A 20442-nucleotide genomic window follows, 5' to 3' on the forward strand; every position below is an offset into this window, starting at 1 on the left:
GCTGCTGGGGTGGGGTGGGGGTGGGTTGCCCCTGGCCACCTCCCTGCTACCCCTGGAGTTGTGCCGGGCACCATTGCCCTCAGGAAGGACCAGGGCCACGGAGGAGAAACCCAGGGCGTGCAGGAGCCTGTGGAGGCCACAGCACAGGTGAGAGCCCTGGAAGGAACCCGGAGAAGGTGGGTCGGGCGCCTGGCGCCCAGGCCGTGCTGCAGGCCCCCAGGTCAGCAGGACGCCCAGAGCACAACTCTCCCGCAGGCCACGGTGTGTGCACCCCTGCGGGAGGCCTAGGAAGGCCTAGGAACCCCGGAGACCACCAGGCTGAGAGAGGAGACTCAGCCGAGGGTGAGGACGGCTGTGTGCAGCGGCACAGGCGGGGGGATTCACCAGCGTCCGTGTCCTGCGGGGCCGGGACAGCCAGGCTCCCCTGTGCGGCTCACAGCCACCTTGCCAGCTGCCACCGAGAGAGCAGGCCCGGCTGGGGACAAAGCTGCTTCCCCCGGAGGGGGCGGGGCCGCTCTCACGCCTCACGGTCCTGTGCCGGCCGCCTGCGGGCTCGGGAGGCGTCGGCTTTGTTTTGCTCGGTGTGGAGACTGAGCACAGGTGGGTGCCCGCGCCGGGCGTCTCGCGCTCACTGAGGCAGAGGCGTCACAGGTGCCTGAGAGGAAGACTTCCAGGCTCTTCCTCACCCCTGACAGCGGAGAGGGAGGAACCCCGCCCTCACACAGGGGGGCAAACACAGGCTGCACACGTGCAGCTGCGCGTCTGGCAACACGGTGACGGCACCCATGTGGGATGACAACGCGTGTGTTATGATGCCCACAACACATATGATGGCAACACATGTGATGGCACATATGACGGCAACAGTGTAATGACACCCACATGTGGTGACATGTATGACGTGTGTGATGGCATGTGTGATGGCAACGTGTGTGGTGACAACACGTGTGTGGTGACAACATGTGTGTGGTGACAACACATGTGAAAACCGCCCTGTGTTCTCCAATGAGTGTCCTCGTCAGAGCTGGGGGTCATAACCCCGTGCACTCTGGAGTCAGGGACTTGACTGACCAGGCAGAGGTGCTCTGAGCTCGTCCGTCTCTGCTGCCCACTGGCCGAGCGGCGCTGTGATGCCTGGCCCTGGAGACGGCTCTGATCTACCCAGAATGCCACAGTCCCAGACCCTCTCTGTGTCTGCGGGAGAGAGGCCGGTGGTGCCCGGGGCTGTCCTGGGGCTGTCCTGCCAGAGGCCCTGGGTGATGCCCTGGTGAGGGTCTCGGCCACGTTAAGACCCCTCCTGTCCCCCCAAGACCCGGCGTGTGAGGGACACCGCTGGCCCACCCCCACATGCCCGCGGCACACCCCGGGCAGGAAGACAGCCCGGCCGAGCCCCGAGCACAGCCCTGACGCCGACCCTGCGCCTCTCGCCCAGAGCCCACGCGAGGATCTCGATGGCTTCTCTGAGCTCGGCCTGATGTCTGTGGCTGCAGATTTCAGCCCAGTGTCCAGAACCCTTCCCACGTGTGGGCGATGGGCAGAGCCCCTCGGAGAATCGCGAACGCCCTGGGTGTGGGGTGACGCTGACTGTCAAGCTTGGGGCATGGTTCGAGAGCTTCCTCAGCTTTATCTGTCACTGGGCTCCTGCGCTAACGCCTACAGAGCAGCGTCTCCGAAAGCCGAAGCTGGCAGAGAGGAACACGTCGCCGCATTTCCACACGAGCGCTTTTCTTTAAAAAAATTATTTTATTTATTTGAAAGACAGAGTTAGAGAGAGAGGTAGAGACAGAGAGAGAGAGAGAGGTCTTCCATCCGCTGGTTCTGTCCCGATGGCCGCAATGGCTGGAGCTGTGCCAATCCGAAGCCAGGAGCCAGGAGCTTCTTCCCAGTCTCTCCTGTGGGTGCAGGGACCCAAGGGCTTGGGCCGTCTTCTACTGCTTTCCCAGGTGCATTAGCAGGGAGCGGGATCAGAAGTGGAGCAGCCCGGACTCCAACGGCGCCCGAATGGGATGCCAGCACCGCACACCAGGACTTTAACCTGCCGCGGCACGGCGCCGGCCCCACGAACGCTCTTCTGCTGGGCACGCGAGCCCTGCACGATGAACACTTCCGTTCCTGTTGGTCTGAGAGCTCTGGGTCCATTTGTGAGATTTCCCTGCATTGACCACGTGCGTGAAGAATTTGCAAACGCCTCCAGCAGACTCGGGTGTGGCCGTTATTCAGAGTCAGTTTCAGCCACATGGTCATTCGTAGGAGAAATTTCCAGTGCACGGCTCAATCTGTGCTGCAAAATAGTTGACTCATTTATATTCTGCACAGAGAAGTATGACAATGTAATCGCTCAGGAAATTCGACTGCTGCTGCCCGAACCTCGAGGTCTTGAAGAACCACCTAAAGTTGTGAAGAATGACACATTTTTTGAGCTCCAGTCTCTGGTTTCCTTTGTACTGAGATTCTATTCAAGCAAAATGTCACCCGAGAGAGAGCTCGAGGGGCCCCGCTCACCTGGGTGTGTTCTGTGGGTGAGAAGGGAGGCCCAGGGCGTCACAGCCCGGGTTAGGAGCAGGGTCCCGCCGCCATCCGTGCACCCCCGGGCGTCTCCCGGGCAGCGCGGGCAGCAGGAGTGGCAGCAGCAGTGGGCAGACTGGAGACAAACAGGGAAGAAGGCCCTGGGGAGCTGGACCACGCGCACCCGGAGACCTGCAGCTCCCCAGCCGCCTTGGCTGGAGGATGCCCGGGGCTGCTGGGGGAGAAGTCGCGCGTGGGCACAGAGAGAAGTACTCCGAGGAGGTGGGGCCGGGTGGTGAGGTGGGGGCCGGGAGCTGGCTGCTGGGCTGCCGGAGGTTAGCATCTGGGGACCAGAGCGGCCCTAGCAGGTGTACTGGCCTGGGGGCTGGGAGGAGGACAGAGTGCGGGGCGGAGGTCCCTGCGAGTGCCGAGGAGATGGGGCCCTTCCCTCCACCATGGCCTCACCAAATCAGAAGGCTAGGAGCAAGCATGGGTGGGCAAAGGGAGTGCCGGCCGGATGGGTGTCCTGGCTCCTGCTTTCCCAGGGGCAACCCAGGGCCAGCTGAGGGGGTGGGGTCTCCGCTGGGAGGCAGGCAGAATGCTCCATTCCCCAGAGCCACCGCCGCATCCCCTGGGTTTGCTCAGCGAGCTGCACCTGCACCGCCCTCCCGAGTCCAGCCTGGGGCCCAGCAAGTGGACGCTCCGCCTGGGAGCCGCAGGTGCTGGCGGAGCCGCCCCGTGGACGGCCCTCTCCCCACGGACCCCGTCTCCTGGTGGGCGCGAGAAGGTCACTTTGGGGGCCTCCTCTGCTCCCGCTGCGGAGCTGCGGCCTCCCTGCCGTTTCTGTGCAGGCCGGAGCCGCCCGAGAGAGGCGCCGCGTTCAAGCCAGCTTTGCTCGCATGGGTGGGGCTTTAATTCCTCAATCCCGGGAGGCCGCCTGTGCTCGGTGACACAGTCGCAGGAAGCACAGAGGAGCTGCTTCCCAGGGCTGGCAGCACCACTGCGTGGTGAGACACTTCCTGTCCGAGGCCGGCCGCTCCGGGTTTCAGCCCCTGCGTCCCAGGGAGAACTCTACTCGCTTCAGCACCTCGGGGGCCAGTCTGGGCTTCAAGCTGCAGAAAACGTAATCGAAGACCATCGTTAGTTTTTGAGATGTGGGGCTTCGGCGTCTCGTGCTATCAGCAGGCGGCACTCGGGCACGGTGCAGCTGTGCCGGGGCAGGTGGCAGGGGCGGCTCAGCCCATCTGCCCGAGATGCCCACCGCGTGGGAGGGCAGGTGTGGGGCTCTGGCTCCCTGCTGGCGCAGACCCTGGCAGGAGCAGAGGTGATGCGGGGGAAGCGGCTCCTGCCCCCACATGGGAGCCCTGGCTTTGCTTCCTTGCTCCTGGCCTCAGCCTGGCCGACGGTGGAGCGAGGGCCCCAGTGTGTGCCCTCTCTTCCTTTCTTTCCGTCTTTCTCTTTTGGTCCCTCAAAGACACCAATAAAAATGTTTCAAAAACAGAATCAAGACGTCTGTCGGCTGGGAGTGGCCCCTGCACTCTGCGCTCTGTGCCGGACCTGCTGTGGCGCTGTGAGCGTCCCTGCTGCCGTCCCCCTCTGTAGCGTCCTGCCCCCCGAGAGGCCTCGCAGTGCGGGAGAAGAGCTGGACACTGGCCTCCCCTTCCGGCCAGGCCCGGATCACCAGGGGCCAGCAGATGCTTCGGGCCCCGTCCTGCTCAGCGGCGGAGTCCGAGGGCAGCCAGGCCTTCGGCTCCTGGGGGAGGCGGCTCATGCTCCAGGAGGAGCAGCTGAGCCCGGTCAGCCGGGCATGTGCTGGCGGCCAGGGGACACAGGAGCCGCTCCTAAGGGTGGCCCGGGCAGGCCTCCCCTTGACCAGAGCAGGGCAGAGGCAGAGTCCTGGGGGCCAGGCGTCCTGCTGGCCCCCTGACTGGGCCGTCCTCTCCCTCCCCAGTGGGGGTCCCTTGGGCAGCAGGAGCCTGGGAACTCTGCCCTCCCGGTCCGTGGCCCAGGGTCTGGAGTCCAGGTGCCGGCAGGCCCGTCCCAGGCCTCAGGTGTGCGGCACAGGTGCGCCAACCTGTACAAGTGTGGGACGGGCGCACCCGCGGGATCTGGCCGTCTCGGGGATGTCACCCACCCGCGCCGCCCCCACCTGCCTGCAGAGGTCGGGAACGGGGCTTCCCGTCACGAGTCTGGGGTCTCCTCCGTGGGAGGAGTCTGCATCTACACAGTCAAGTCCGCCACTCAGGAACGCACCGCTGCGGCCTGCACGTCCTCCCCCCGGCCACGCACGCGGCTGCGGGGAGACAGCGCGCCCCCCGGCACGTGGCACAGCCCACGGCGGGCAGGAGCCGCCCGGGACCGAGCCCCCCGCCCACGCCATCGTCACCCCGGAGCTTAGGTCAGAGAAGACGGTGAGCTGAGGATGGTGGAGGCGGTGGCGGCGTGTTCGGATGGAGCGAGCCACCCCGGGCACCCCAGGCCAGCTGCCCCGTGCGCCCAGGCCAGCTGTGGTCTGCATGTCCTGAGCTGGAGCCGGTGCGGCTGCCCACCCAGCCGGCGCTCGGGAGGACGGGACTCAGCCCCACGGAGGCGGCGGTGGGCGGGGCGCCGTGGAGCCACAGAACAGGTTGTAGGGGATTTTATACCTGCTTGTTAATAGGTGTATTTAATAGGTTTCACAGATGTAGCCTAATTGAATCTAATACTCGCTTTCATTATAATCACATTACGAGGTTAGGGGAATTAGAAGGTTAACCCTCACCCACCTGAAGCCCTGCAACTCCGTCAGCTACCAGAAGGAACCTCCGTGTGGCCCGGGGCGAACCGGTTTCAACCGGATCAAGGCTCATAGAACCACCCCCACCCCCACCCCCCACATACACACTCATGCGTGCACACGCACACGCGTGCACACACACACATGCATACACATGCCCCCACACGCGCGCGCACACACGCACACACATGCAGCTGCAGCTGTTGTCCTACTGCAGAAGCCCCTGGTGGCGTCATTTTATTATTTGTTTATTCATGTGAGGTGGGGTGGGCGGAGAGAGAGAGAGAGCGAGAGAGAGAGAGAACCTTCATCCCCTGGTTCACGCCTCGAATACCTGCAGCCGCCAGGACCCGGTGAGGCGAGGCCCGGAGCCGGGAACTGACCCAGGTGTCCACGTGGGGCAGAGATCCAGCTCCCTGAGCCGTCGCCGCCTCCCGGAGCCTGCGGTAGCAGGAGCTGGAAGCAGAGCCAGGCGAGCCCGGCTGTTCTGATGTGGCCGTGGGTGCCTGGATGGCCAGGCCGGTGCCTGCCCCATGGTTCCATTTCAGGCTGCCCGGGGCGACTCCAGAGAAAAACTGGGTGGCGTGGGAGAGGGGCCGTGGGCAGCGGGGTGATGTCTCTCTGCAGGTTCCAGCCGGCCGTGTCCTGCACGGGGCGTCCTCGGCTGGACGCGTGTTTCTCAGGGGGGCGCCCCAAGTTCTTCCATCACGATGAACAGCGCCCGTCGCAAATGCAGCCCGGATCCCCCAGTGCAGTCACATGGCCTGCACGGTGCAAACAGCGCAGAAGCCAGCGTCAGGGACCCGGCCGCCGCCGAGCTCCACCCGTGGCCCCAACGTCCGGCCAGAGGGCGCGACAAGCAGACGACCGGCAGGGATCTTTGTCGTGAGATATATTCCACGGGCAGCCGCTCCTCTAAAATACACCATTTTATTACTGGTTTATTACATATTCTTATGAATTTATCATTAAAACCTACACTTGCCTTTCAAATGGATGAAATTAACAGCGGGTGGCGATTTCCCCCGATACCGGAACTAAAACGTGGCTTCGGCACCCGGTAGGGGACAGGTGCTTCCTCGGATCCTCAGCTCCTGGTGGACGTCGGCACCCTCGGAGGCTCAGAGCGCCGGGTGTGCACGCCCAGGCTGAGCCTTCCCACAGCCGCTCTGGTTCTGCGGGAAGATCTACACGGTGCAGACCGGCGCAGGTGGGGTGTAATCATTTATAGAGTCGAAACCACATTTACGTGACGAGCAGTAGCAAATGCATATCAAAGGCAAGGCCGTTAAGAGCCATTAAAAACTAAATTATGACCCTGGCTGCTCCCAGGCTGCTCTGGGCTTGGGAAGGCGGTGGATCCCGTGGGTGGGGGGAGCTCCGTGCCAAAGGCCCCGGGGGTACCCGGCCCTGCTCCCTGTTGCAGGCCGTGTCTGTCTGACGAGCGCACGGAGGCGCTGCCTGTTCCCTGCGTTCCGGGGATTACCCACCTGGATTCCACACGAGACGCGGCACCAGCAGCTTCTACTGTTTAATTACGGCTGTTTTCGGGGTTCCGCCAGACTTCTGGGAGCACCATGGAGACATTTTGGAAGTGCCGGGCGTTATTTATGACTCCTCCCTCGGTGGGAGCCCCGTCCCGGCTGTCATGCGGGGGTGGGGGGCACTGGTTCACTGCCCGCTCACGGGGCACCTGCTGTGTGCTGGCCCGGGCGCAGGGGCAGGGCAGAGCCGCACGCTCCTGAGAGGGACACAAGGCAGCGCCATAGAGCTCGGCAGAGGCCCGGCAGCAACCGCGGAGGACACCCGGACAAGCGCCAGGTGGGCGGGGGCCCGACGCCGGGGGAGGCAGCGGAGCGAAGGGCTGTGCCCCTCAGAAGCCCCAGCCGTGCCCCCTCCCGTCTGTGGGCTGCGCAGGAACCTGGCGCCCCCAGCCTCTGCCCTCCACCGCCGTCACAGCTCCCTCAGTCCACCCCAGCCTGACACCCTCGGCAACCGAGGGAACCCCGTTTCCGTGTGAGAAGGCGACATGGTGAGTGGGCAAGAGGAGGAAGCTCAGGACCGCGGGGTCGGCCGTGGACTTGGCTGTGGACTCGCAGGACAGAGGCGGCAGATGGGACAGCACAGAGATGGAAGGCGCAGGGCACAGTGGGGTCCCCCCGAGGCAGGCAGGAGTGGGGGTGCAGCAGCTGGCTGGCATCTGCCGAGGGTTCACGTGTGCCAGGTGCGAGGCCAACCGGGGCTGTGCTGAGCTACGGCACAAAGGGCAGAAGCCCGGGCCAGGGCAGGGACAACGTCCTGCATGCGCTTTGGCCATGGAGGGACGAGGAGGTGCCGGCAGCCCCAGGCTGAGCCTCGGCTGCAGCGGGTCAACAGCACACACGCGACCGGGTTCTGGTTGCTGAGTGAATGAGCGGAGTTTTTTTTATGAATGAGAGTTTGGGTCGGGTGGCCCTAATGAAAGCTGAATTTTGTGCCGAGTCGGTGTCCTGGCCCCTGTGGCGTTCCCCGCGCCCCAGGCGGGTGCTGCGGACGGAGGCGTCTCCTGTGCCGACAGCCGGAACCCGAGCCTTTCCCTCTTGGGTAGAGAGGCTCCAAGGTTCATCGGCCGGGCAGCTCGGAGGTACACGAGCAGTGAGGCACCGAGTGGCTGGGACGGCAGCCGTGGCCGACTGTCCGGGACTCCGAGCCTGCCGTCGGATTCCGGATGGGAGGGGGTCTTGCCGGTGTGTGGGAACTGCCCGCACCATGCCTGGGGGGTTATGGTGTGGCTGGCAGGGTCGCGGCTCAGCCGTGGGAGCCACCGTACCCGGGACGAGGCAAGGACGAAGCACGTGGCGGGGCCCAGCTCCGTCCTGTGTCCAGGGAGGTCACACTCCCCCCACAGGGACCCCGTCCACACCTGCCCCCCAGGGACCCCATCCACACCTCCCCCTAGGGACCCCGTCCACACCTCCCCCCAGGGACCCCGTCCACACCTCCCCCCCAGGGACCCCGTCCACACCTCCCCCAGGGACCCCGTCCACGTCTGTAGTTTTTCAAGGGGAGCGCTAATTTCGGGTGGAACACCTCACTCCTAGTTGCCACTTGACTTCTTCAGATCCTTCCCACCGGGGCTGCCCTCTGTAACGAGTGAGCTTTCACGTAAGTGGGAGGGGCTCTGCATAGGAGCCCTTTCCCCGAGGGCACGGGAGGGGGGGTTGGTACCTAAGCCAAAGCTCGGCTGGACCTCAAGCTGCTGGCCAGATGCGGCCGCTTTGTGCACAGAGCGCACTGCGGTTTAGATCGGCGACTCTGCCGACGGATTGAGGGTGCGCCAGGACGAACAGCTGGCAGCACCCGAGTCGGAGGCTGTCGCACACCGAGAATTCAAGGTCATCGCCGAGATGCAGACGGAAACACGGACAGCAAACAGCACCACGGCCACCACGGGCCTGCACGGTCAGCCGGGTTCCTCTGTCAGCGCCCGGGAGCCGACAGTGTACCCCAAGGCCTGCAGTGGGTCACGACGCGCGCGCGCGCGCGCGCGTGTGTGTGTGTGTGTGTGTGTGTACAATTTCATTTTAAAAAAGTCACACATACCGAAAGCAAAATGTTTTCTCACTGTAAAATATTTGCACAATAATGAAGAAGAGAAGAATCATGGGCCTACACTTCCAATCTAAAAAGCAAGAAAACAAACAAAATTAAATTTGGTGTACTTTAAAGGAAAATAAATAAAGGGCAAACAAATAAAAAAAATAAAAATAAATTAATTAAATAAAGGGCAAAGTGAATGAGAGGGAATATGAAAACCACAGAGCAACTTCCAAGGTCAGAAGTCAGCTACCTGAACGCTTTCGTGAGATGCGTTCTCTCCCAGGGAGCAGAACCACCGTCACTCAGGGTCCCCGCGGGTTCCCGAGAGTCCTGCGGTCGAGGGCGCTTTCCAGATCCTGTCTGCCTGCAGGGCGACGCCCACTCTCCACGGCAGCCCCGTCCGCACTGTGCAGGAACTGCAGTGACGTCTAGAGGAGGCGCGAGCCTGCAGACTGACTAGTTGGGAGACGGAACTCGGGGACCGTCCTATGGCCGCCGCAGACGCCGGGGCCGAAGAAGGAAGGAACAGCTCCCGCGGGGAGCTCTCTGGGTCCACACAGCCCAGCCGCAAGCCCCTCCGAGACCCCCGGAAGAAGCAGCCCCATCTTACACACACGCCGTCAGGAAATCCAGGAGACGGAACTGCTCCCCAGCCCGTGCCGCGGAGCAGAAGCCCCTACTCACCGGCCCCGAGGAGGCCTCCAGAAACACAGAAGGCGCCACCCCTGTAAGACCAGGTGCACACATCCTCTGTGCTTTGTCCAAGAAAAGGACGGAGCAGCAGCCGAGACCAAGCTCTGCCCACGGCAGCCGCCCCGGGGCCGGGGGCGTGCGTGGCTGGTGTCTGGGTTCAGCCCGTTAGCAAGGCAGTCGCTGGCTCCCTGGGAAGAAGCTGCAGGAAAGCTCGTGGGTACGAACTAGCGGAGCGACAACGCGGACAGCCCTCGCGTGGCACGGCCGTGCGTCCTGGAATGAGGAGGCCGTGTGGACTCTGCCTGCTCCTGAGGGTGGGCCTGCTCCTGAATCTGGACTGGGGGCCGTGTGGACTCCCTGCCCCAAGTGCCCACTGGAGTCTCAGCTGAGCGTGCTGGCGTGTGGGCGTGTGGCACAGTAGAAGCCCAGCGCTCCCCGCTGCTCCCGTCCAGAGAGGACAGCGACACTGGGAGCAGGCAGGAACGCTCGCCCTGACTTCCCCCGGCGGGTCCAGCGCCGGCGGTGCCACTGGGCAGATGCTGCCGTGGTGCCGCCAGCAAACGTCTTCTGGAATTGGACGTGGAAAATTACCCTTAATGTAATTCCCTAATAGCTCTCAGAATATCTATTAAATTAGGAGCAAAGCCTTTTAATACACTCATAAAATATATTTTCTCAATATGTAAGTGTGTTTAAGAACTAACATTTGTGGGGCTGGCGCTGTGGCGTGGTGGGTAAAGCCACCGTCTGGCATCGGCATCCTGCATGGGCGCCTGTTTGAGTCCCGGCTGCTCCGCCTCTGATCCAGCTCTTTGCCTCGTCCTGGGGAAGCAACAACGGGCAAATGCTCGGACCCCTGCACCCATGTGGGAGACCTGGATGAAGCCCTGGCTCCTGGCCTTGGCCTGGCCCAGCCCTGGACTCCCAAGGTTTTAGGATTGACTTTGCCCTCTCATATGATCCATCGTGATCCATCATTCTTTTCATGTTTTTTGTTTTTTCTTTTTTTCTTTTTTTTTTTTTACTTTGTCTTGAAACTGGTATCACAGATGCCTAGGACCGTGAAGAGGAAACGGCCTATCGGGAGAAGCTGATGGTAACACTCACGACTTGCTTGTGATGGACAGCCTACGTTTATGATGAAGTAGCACACATTCATAAAGTAGTTTAGAGAAATCCATAGGAAGGCAGCAAAACGTGTGCAGATGAGAGTCTTGCAAAAGGAAAAGTGCACAAACAGAAGCTAAAGTGGCAGCGAGATGGGCTCCCCCAGGAGCTGTCCCCGGGAAAGTGCAGGAGTGGCCACGTGTTCCCAGTGCTGATGGAAGGGAAAATTGACCACTGTTCTCGAAGATGATCTCTCACCGAAGTGTCCTACTGTACAGCCTATCCATTCTCCTTCCAGGAATTTAAGACAGGGAGGTCGTTGGAGAAAAAGGTAAAGGTTTTTGAGCAAGATAACCTTCATTTTATAATAATTACACGTGCTTATACCATGTGATGGAATGAGAAGGCCATGTCAAGATGGCCGCTGGCAAGTGAGCGTCAGTTACCCAGGAAATGGCTTCAGAACCCACCAAGCAACAGAGCCTGCCTGGCAACAGGCTGTGATTGGTTAGGGCATAGACCACCCTTGACCTGGTTGGCTGCCTCGGCTATATAAGCTGCTGCACCAACTGAAATAAACGAGTCTGCAGGCTGCTCGCCTCTGGCCTGACTTCACCCAACTCCCGGGGTCTGTGTGGTGACTCCATGCCTCTTGCCCCCACCACGCTCCTCCTCTCAGAACAAATCACCCTCAACAATACTACGTTATAGACTTTTCCTTCTAAATGCCTTGAGATCGGCCATTCACCGACTGTGACACAGACACCAGCTGCATCTGGAAGCGTGTAGATGGCAGAAGGAAGAGCTGCCCTTGTTGAGCTGACACAGTGCCCTGTTCCCAGCGGGGAAGGGCGGCTTCAACAGTGTGCACACAGGGGACTCCAGGCCTCCCCATGGAAATAGTGCAGGAAGAGGTGCTATGCTAGGTGTGCATAAGCCAAGAACGTAAAGGGATTTGGTCTACTCAGGCCCCCTCATGCTGTCTCACTCTTTCTGAATGGTGTGTATCCAGCAGATTTTATATGAATTATCTGTCATCTATATAATCTTGTTTTAATGATCTACTTATTTATTTGAGAGGCAGAGTTACAGACAGAGAGAGGGAGAGAGAGAGAGGTCTTCCATCCACTGTTCACTCCCCAAATGGCTGCAATGGCCAGAGCTCAGCCGATCCAAAGCCAGGAACTTCCTCTGGGTCTCCCACACGGGTGCAGGGGAGACTGGAACCAGTGCTCCTGTGGGATGCCGGCGTCACAGGCGAGGTGTCACTGACAGAACAGTGCCAGCCCTCATCTACCTAACCTTAAAGAAACAATAACCCGCAGTGAAAGCTTCCTGATGGGATGAGTGCTCTCGGGGTCTCTCCCGCCGCCTGTTGCTGTGGGGGATCTCGTCACAGTGGGGTCTCCAGAGCAGAGGACTCTGCGCACTGCACTCTCTCGTGGCATCTCCCTGGCACAGACACGTGATCCACTCGGCCACGTCTTCACGCACCGGGCACTTCCTCGGCAGTGCTGACCTGCACTTCACCAAACGCAATCCAACCGCTGCCCAGGTTTCGGGTGCTGGGCCTCCCCCCCCGCCCACACTGCGGCTCAGGCTGACAAAGCTAGGGAAGACTGTGGTTTTCCAACAAAAGTGGAGCGTGAGTGTGACCATGTGTATGCAATTGTGTGCATGTGTGTGATCCTATGTATGTGTGTGAGCACGTGTGAGTGTGCATGCTCGTGAGTGCATGTGCATGAACGTGTGTATATGTGTGTGTATGTCTGTACACATGCGTATGGTGTGTGTGCGAGCATGTGTACATGTGTGTGAGTACATGCATGTGTATACATGTATATATGTGTGTGCATGTGTACATGTGTGTATGTATCTGCATGAGTATTTGTTAATGTGTGCATGTGTGAGTACATGCATGTGTGTGCATGTATGTATGTGTGCTTGTATGTATATGTGTGTGCATGTGCATACACATACGTGTGTACATATATTCACACGTGCATGAGTATCTGTGAGTGTATGTGAGTGCATGTGTGTATACATGTATGTATATGTGTGTGTGCATGTGTATACACACACGTGTGTACATATATTCACACGTGCATGAGTATCTGTGAGTGTATGTGAGTGCATGTGTGTGGTTACCTGCATGTGCAGCCTCAAGAGGATGCGTCTGGGGTGCCCTTGCCGTGGGCGCTGTGTGGGACGGGCTGAGACTGTGTCCGGCTGCGAGAGAGGTGCTCTGCCCCACCATTGCCTCCGTGTCACACCCCAGCCCCAAAGCCTGAGGTCCCACCGCGCTTTCCTCCGCGTGTCCTGCACCCAGCACCACGCTGTCTTCTGGGCTCTGTTTCCCCAGGTGCCTCTCAGACGTGCCCTAAGCACCACGTGACGGGCATGCAGACGGCTTTGCTGCTCCCAGGGCTGCACGGCACGTGGGCTGCAGGTCTCCCACAACCCTACCTCCTCCCCAGCCTCCCCAGTGCTGCCGGCCTCAGCACGGCGCCTCTGCCTTCACCCCCACGCGAGGAACAGTCCCGCCCCTGGAAGACGTGGGCCTCACCTGTGTCTGTGAGCACGCAGGGTTTCTAACCATTTTCACGCAAAAATAAGCTTGTCTTTCCATTCTGTTTCCATTAGTCTTCCAGAGTCGCCTCCTCTGTGGGAAGTCCAAGTTCTCTAGAGAAAAAGCGACAGTGAATGGTGTCTGGTTCTCAGAGTGCAGAAGAGGGGCAGGCGTTCCAGCAGCGACGGTGCCCGCGTCCCACCTGGGAGCACTTGCCGCTCCCGACGCCGGCTACCGGCCGCTTCACGCCCTGGGGGCCGCAGGGGCTGGTTCAGGGACTTGTGGGAGATCTGGATTGAGCTCCCGGCTCCCTGCTCCGTCCTGGCCTGGACCTCCTCCCTCCCCCACAACAAGTAAGTAAATAAATACTATTCAAAGATTTAGCGAAAGGGCAGAAGGCGCCTTTGCCTGCGGGAGTGGGCGATTGTCTGAATTCTCTGCTGCCATTTGCCGTGATGACGCCGGCGGGGTGACCGGGCTCTCAGCGCTCAGGGCGTCCTGGACGCGAGTCGCTCTTACACAGAACACCTCCCCTTCCTCCTAAACAGACACCCTGCACGGACAGACACACACCACACGCGCTGCCCACGCGCACACGTACCCACACACGCGGCAACCCCCGAGGCTGCCTTGGAGGCCGGTGGGTTCCCACTGACTCCAGCTGGAATCCTGAGCCTGTGTCGCTTTGTCTTTCCCTGTGAATTAAAGTCGCTGCGGCTGACGGTGGAGTGAGAGGGTCTACACCTGCGTGGACGTGAATCCTGTGCCAGCCTGCCGTGGTGAGAAGTCGGTCACAGGCTCCTGGGCGTTGGCAGTGCTGCCTGTGTGCCGTAGCGGAGGTGTGGAGTGGATGAGAAGTGACGTCACCGCGGAGCAGCATTCACACGGACGAGGAAGTGGGCCCCGACGCGGCTCCTTGCCCCCACTTCCCAGGCCCGTGTGTCTGCGGGGGTCGCTTCTGTGGGCGTCTCGGAGAGGGAGATGCTTCCCCCTCGCGCGTTCCCAGGCCCCCGCAGTGCACCCCAGCTCAGGACGGCTGCAGCTGCAGGGCCACAGCGCAGGTCCCTGTGCAGGGCCGGGCTGAGACCCGAGAGGAAGGGCTGTGCCCAGCCGACAGCTCCGTGGCCACGGACAGGGGCCGCCTTCGCTCTGCCAAGGAAGCCACAGCTGTCAGAGCTGCGTGCTGGAACTGCAGGCCGGGCAGTCCTGTGGACGCTGCGTCCAGAAAGTGACGGAGGTGGGCCGGGGCCCCTGCTGCGCCCCGCAGGAGGCTGTGCCGGTGCGGCGCCCCAGGCACTGCCTCTGCCGCTCTCCCTGGAGCTGCCTGCGCTGGTAGCAGCAGGCCACAAAACACGGCTCACTGCCCCTGCAGCTCCTCTCGGGGCTCTCGGCACCCAGAAATAAACCGAGCTTTCTGGGTCCCGGGAGCTGGGGCGGCTGCCAGGAGACAGCCGGCAGTGCAGGCAGCCCCTGGCTCTGGGCCGAGCTGGCCAGGCCTGCACCTCTACTGGACACTGCTGCTGGGTCCTGTGTGGACGCTGGGTGGGGCTCACAGCTGCAGGGCAAGGCACCTGCTGTTATGGAGGGGGGATCACCCACATTATTGGAGCTCAGAGCCTCAACCATGCTGAAAAACCTCTGGGAATGGAGCCACCTCGTGGAGTTTTGAATGTCCCTGCCCCTCTTCGCCTTGTGAAGGCCGTTACCTTCACGCCCTCCTCTGGGCCCCGGCCCTAATGCAGAAGCCCCAAGCTCCACAGTGTCCTCCCCAACCCCCGACCCCGCTGCAGTCGTGTGAGTGTGAGCTGGAAGCTGTCTCAGCCACCTGACTCCCCCACACACACACTGTCCATACCGTGCAGTGGGTGGGCGCATGGATGCTGAGGTGATGGGTTAGTGGACAGGTGCACAACGGCAGATGGATGAGATGTCGGGTGGAGGGGTGGACAGACGGGTAGACAGATGGATTAGGGTGCGTGGATGGGTGGGGGTGGACGGACGGGTGGATGGGTAGATGGATGGGTGGGGGCTGTGGACTGACGGACGGGTAGGCAGATGGATGGACGGGTGGGGGTGGACGGATGGGTGGGGGGTGGACGGATGGGTGGGTGGGTGGATGGACAGGTTGGGGGTGGATGGACAGGTAGGGGGTGGGCAGATGGGTAGACAGATAAATTAGGGTGTATGGACAGGTGGGTGGGCGGGCAGGTGGATGGACAGGTGGGGGATGGATGAATGGGTGGGGGCTGGATGGATGGGTGGGGGGGTGGACAGACTGGTGGGGGTGGATGGATGGGTTGGGGGGTGGACGGACGGGTGGGGGGTGGGAGGCTCAGGCGCTCGTGGCGGGGGTCCACGTCATGCAGACGCACTGGCTGTCTCGTCCCTGCCCCCTGGGGGTCGTGGCAGAGCGCGGATCTGCTCATGGCCTCCTCTCCGGGCACACCCAGGATCTGGGCCAGGGCCGCAGCGGGAGCCACAGTCTTCCCACCTGGCCCAGCAGCCCTCCCACTCGTGGCTCTTTCCACCCAGACTTGCCTTGCCCTGCACTGCCTTGAAGGAAGCCAGCATTGGCCCCTGCACCCGCCCAGGAGCGGCCATGGCCGCCCTCGGTGCCCTGGACCACAGAGGAGGGCCGGGGTCATCCTCCTGCACTGACACGTGGGGCTCTGCTGGGAGTCGGTGTGGCCTGGGGCACAGCAGCCAGAGCCCACGGTGTGAGTGTGTGTGTGAGTGTGTGTGCATGTATGTGTGAGAATGTGTGTGTGAGAATGAGAGTGTGTGGATGTGTGAGCACATGAGCATGTAAGAGTGTGAGTGTGAGAGCATGTGAGTGTGTGTGTGTTGAGTGTGCGAGTGTTGTGAGTGTGAGTGTGAACATGTGTGTATGCGTATGCATGTGCATGTGTGCGTGTGCATGTGTGAGTGAGGCTGAGTGTGTGTATGTGAGTGTGTGCATGTGTGAGAATGTGAGTATGTGTGTATGTGAGAATGAGTGTGTGTACGTGTGTGCCTTGTGAGTGTGCATGTATGAGTGTGTGTATGTGTGTGCATGTGTGTCTGTGTGTGCCTGTGTGAATGTGTGTGTATGTGAGTGTGTGCATGTGTGAATGTGGGTGTGTGCATGTGTGTGTATGAGTGTGTGAGAATGTATGTGTGAGTGTGTATGTGAGAATGAGTGTAAGTGTGCATGTGTGAGTGTGAGAATGTATGTGAGAATGTATGTGAGAATGAGTGTGTGTGCACGTGTGTGTGAGAATGAGTGTGTGCATGTGTGTGCATGTGTGAGTGTGCGTGTGTGAGTGTGTGAGAATGAGTGTATGTGTGAGTGTGAGTGTGAGTGTGTGAGTGTGCACAGAGACCCGGGGGCCGTGTTTGTGGTGAAGGCAGCCCCCAGCTGGGTGCGGCGTGCTCCGGTGCAGGATGGGATGCAGAGTTTCCTCTCCGGTGTCAGAAACGAAGCCGGGGTCACTGCAGCGCCCCCGCGAGCGGCTGCGTGGCGCCCTCTGGGGGCTGCAGGGAGTAGCTGCAGCGCCCCCGCGAGCGGCTGTGTGGCGCCCTCTGGGGGCCGCGGGGAGTCACTGCAGTGCCCTCACCCCCACGAGCGGCTGTGTGGCGCCCTCCGGGGCGGCGGCCGGGCCTTTAGGGACCTGAGCGCTAGTATTTCCCCTACAGGCTACGCCACCCCGAGCGCTGCTTCCGTGCTGAGGCTGTGCCGGGCCGCTCCTCGCCCCACTCCTCGCCCCGCTCCTCGCCCACACCGTCTGCCGGCCCTGTGCCGTCTGCGGGGAGCGCTCGTGCGAATGAGCGCGCCGGAGTCTAAGGTCCGGAGGAGCCGGCACGGCGTCGCCCTGCCTGGGGCCGTGGCCCCGCGGGTTAAGCCGCAGGTTGGACGCCAGTGCGGCCCATGGGAGCGTCTGTCCAGGCCCCGGACCCTGGGCTCCGGCTCCGGCTCCGGCTTCTGCTCAGATTCCTGGGACAGCAGTGGATCACGGCCCGCGTGCTGGGAGCCCTGGACCGAGTCCCGGCTCTGGGCTGGTGTGGGCTTTGGGGAGTGAACCAGCGGATGGAAGGCCTCTCTCTTTCTCTGCCAATCTGCCTTTCAAATAAATAAAACAAATCCTAAAACAATGAACAATAGAATTAATGAGAATCCCGAGAGGACTGATGAGCCCGTGGCGCGGTGTGGGCTCAGCACCTGCGTCTGGACGCCCTGCGCCTGTGCCTTGCTGCACGTTGGAGCTGAGCTGTGGAAGTGCCGCACCGGGCCCAGCCCTGGCCCAGGGAAGCCTGTCCCTGGAGGGCGGTCCTCCTGGCACACAGCGCGGGGCGGGCTCACGGCCACACCTGCTGTCTGTGTCCGGCTCTGCAGCGATCCCTTTGACGTCTATTGGTTAGGTCTCTCCTAGGGACTTTTCGTACCGTGAAGACCTGCCCCGCGCCTTGCCCTCGGGGGCATCTTCCCTGGCTACCACGTGGCCCTCCCAAGAGAGGCTGTCTGGGGAGGCAATGTGGGGCGCACGGTGAGCTTCTGGGGGTGACCAATGCCACCCTGGGATCTGCAGAGGCCAGCAGCAGCACCCACGCACGCAGCCCCAGTGTGGCGCCCAGGGCCTGGCCAGCGGGCCCCGGCCACCTGCTGGCTGGGTGACGTGTGCGCACGGGCGAGCACGCGGACGCTCGGGCAGGTGGGCGTTCAGTCCCGTCCCTCCAACACGGCCTAACCGGTCGGTGCCCTCACTTCCTGCCTGAGCTCACCCCCGGGGGCTCTCCCGCTGCCTGACACCGCCTCTCGGGGGCCCGCACACTGTCACCTCTCCCCAGCTGGCGGTGGGGTGACCCCTGTCTCTGTCGGCACACCCCACCCCCGGCGTCCGGGCCAGTGTCCTTACAGAGTGCGACCTCAGGTTCTTCCTGCTCGTTAATTAGCCTTCAATCTGTTCTCAGGCCAGACTTTCAAGCCTCCTACGTGTATGACCTTCCCCTTCCCTTTCCATCATCAGCTACTCGCTACATTTAATTAAACGCTTACAAACATTGTATGATGCTATTAAGAGGCGCGGTGTTGGGGCGGTTGGAGGGAGAGGAGTAGGAGGTGAGGCGAGGAGAGAGGCAGAGAGACAGTGACAGAGGGAGAAGCGGGGCGAGGCCTCTTGCCGGGCTGGGCCGGGGGTCAGCCGCGTACACAGCGTTGTATGGAAACGGCGCGTTGACGGAAAGCTACAGGCTCCTCGGGTGCCGTTCGAGCAGATGCACAAAGACCCCGGGAACCCAGAAGCAAAGCCGCTCTGCCAGGGGATTCCAGAAGCCTGAACCCGTCCCACACCACTCCGGGGAAAACCGGCGGAGGCTGATCTCGCCCATCGGGCTGCAGGGCAAACTCGGAAGCCGAGCCCGTCTGCTCACGGGTGACGTCAGCCAATTTACGGAGTTTCACAACCACGGCCGCAAACACGCCGTAAGCCAACGGACCGGGGCTGTCTGGGCACGCCCGGGCCCGCACAGCTCCTGCCCTGCCAGGCGAGAGCTCTGGGCGGGGAGGTGGGAGGAGGCACCGCCTCCCCCAGGGTACCCGGGAAGCTGGGCCCGGGACGAGGGACTGCGCACGGGCGGGCAGCCGGGACAGCGTTCGTCTCGCGGCGTCACTGGGACCTCCTGTTCCTGAACAGGGAGACAGCGCCCCCCCACCACGGGGAGGAGGGGCAGGCCCCGGCCATCCTGCCGCCATGTTCTCGGGTTCTGGGAGGGCAGTGGAACGAACCCAGGTGCTCCTCAGAGCTGAATCCAAGAGTCACTGGAAACGCAAGCCGTGGCTGCCGGGCCGGGACAGCCATGCCGGGCCACCTGTGCCCTCACTCACCAGCACCTGGCACAGCCACTGCACGGGCAGCCTGGGAGCGAGCCCACTTCTGCCCTGCCCCTAGCGTCACACACACACATACAACACACACGCAAACACACGCCAGCACGCACCACACACCCCGCACTGACACCTACCCCAACCACACACACACCAGAACCACGCATACACATGCTACACATGCATACGTCAAAACCACACACATACACACGCCCACACACACTACAACCACGCACACTGACACATACCACAGCCACACAAATACACAGCACCAGACCACACACAACCACACACACATACATGCCACAATACACAATACACACACACATACATCCACACTCACACCCATCACAACCACACAACCACACACCAACCCCCCATACAGACACATACATATGTCACCACCACACACGTGCCACAGCCACACACACACACTAAAGCCAGACACTGAACATGTGCCATGCACCACACACACAGAGCACACCACACACAAACCACACATCGCATGGACTGCACACATTTGCTACACACACCTCATACCACACACATACCCCACAGAGCCACACACGTGTCACCCACACCACACACACACCTGCTTCTCTCCTGCCACCGCGGGAGCCGGCGTGCCCCGGGCCCTGGGGCACTGAGGACGTCCAGGGCGGCCCTGTGCCCCGGCTGAGGTCAGGGATTCCGGCCCCACTAGGCCTTCCCCGTGGACTCCGTGTGGAAGGCAGAGCCCGAGGGCTGGCTCCCACCCAGGAGACCAAGGCGCACCCCGGAAGGGGGGGGCGGGGGCAGCCCTGCGGCTCTGTCCCCATCCCCAGAGCAGCCCTTCATGCGCCCTCTGCAGCTTTAATCCAGCTCCATCTCGCTGCTGGACGAGCGGACCGCCCAGAAACACAGTGAGTGCTCCTGCCCGCCAACCTGGACTTCTCCTCCATGGCCAGGGCCCTTCCTGGGGCTTTTCTTATGGATTTATTGATGTATTTATTTTAAAAGTAGGACAAGAGAGAGAGAGAGAGGTCTTCCATCCGATGGTTCACTCCCCAGATGGCCGCAATGGCCAGAGCTGCACCGATCAGAAGCCAGGAGCTTCTCCAGGTCTCCCACGCGGGTGCAGGGCCCAAGCACGTGGGCCATCCTCCACTGCCTTCCCAGGCGCTCTAGTAGGAAGCGTGACGGGAAGCAAAGCAGCCGGGACTCGAACCCAGGACACGGCAGCATGGTGGCCACCTTGCTACAGTGGCGGCCTCTCGGAGTTTCCATCGGTCAGAGTCTCGCTCGAGGGGGACTTGAAGAAGGTGAAGTCGGGCAAGCCCGTCTGTAAGGAACAGGAGTGCACAGCGCTGAGCC

Source organism: Oryctolagus cuniculus, chromosome 14 (genome assembly GCF_051225735.1).
Source record: "Oryctolagus cuniculus isolate XC-2025 breed Fujian yellow rabbit chromosome 14, ASM5122573v1, whole genome shotgun sequence".
Classification (NCBI taxonomy): domain Eukaryota; kingdom Metazoa; phylum Chordata; class Mammalia; order Lagomorpha; family Leporidae; genus Oryctolagus; species Oryctolagus cuniculus.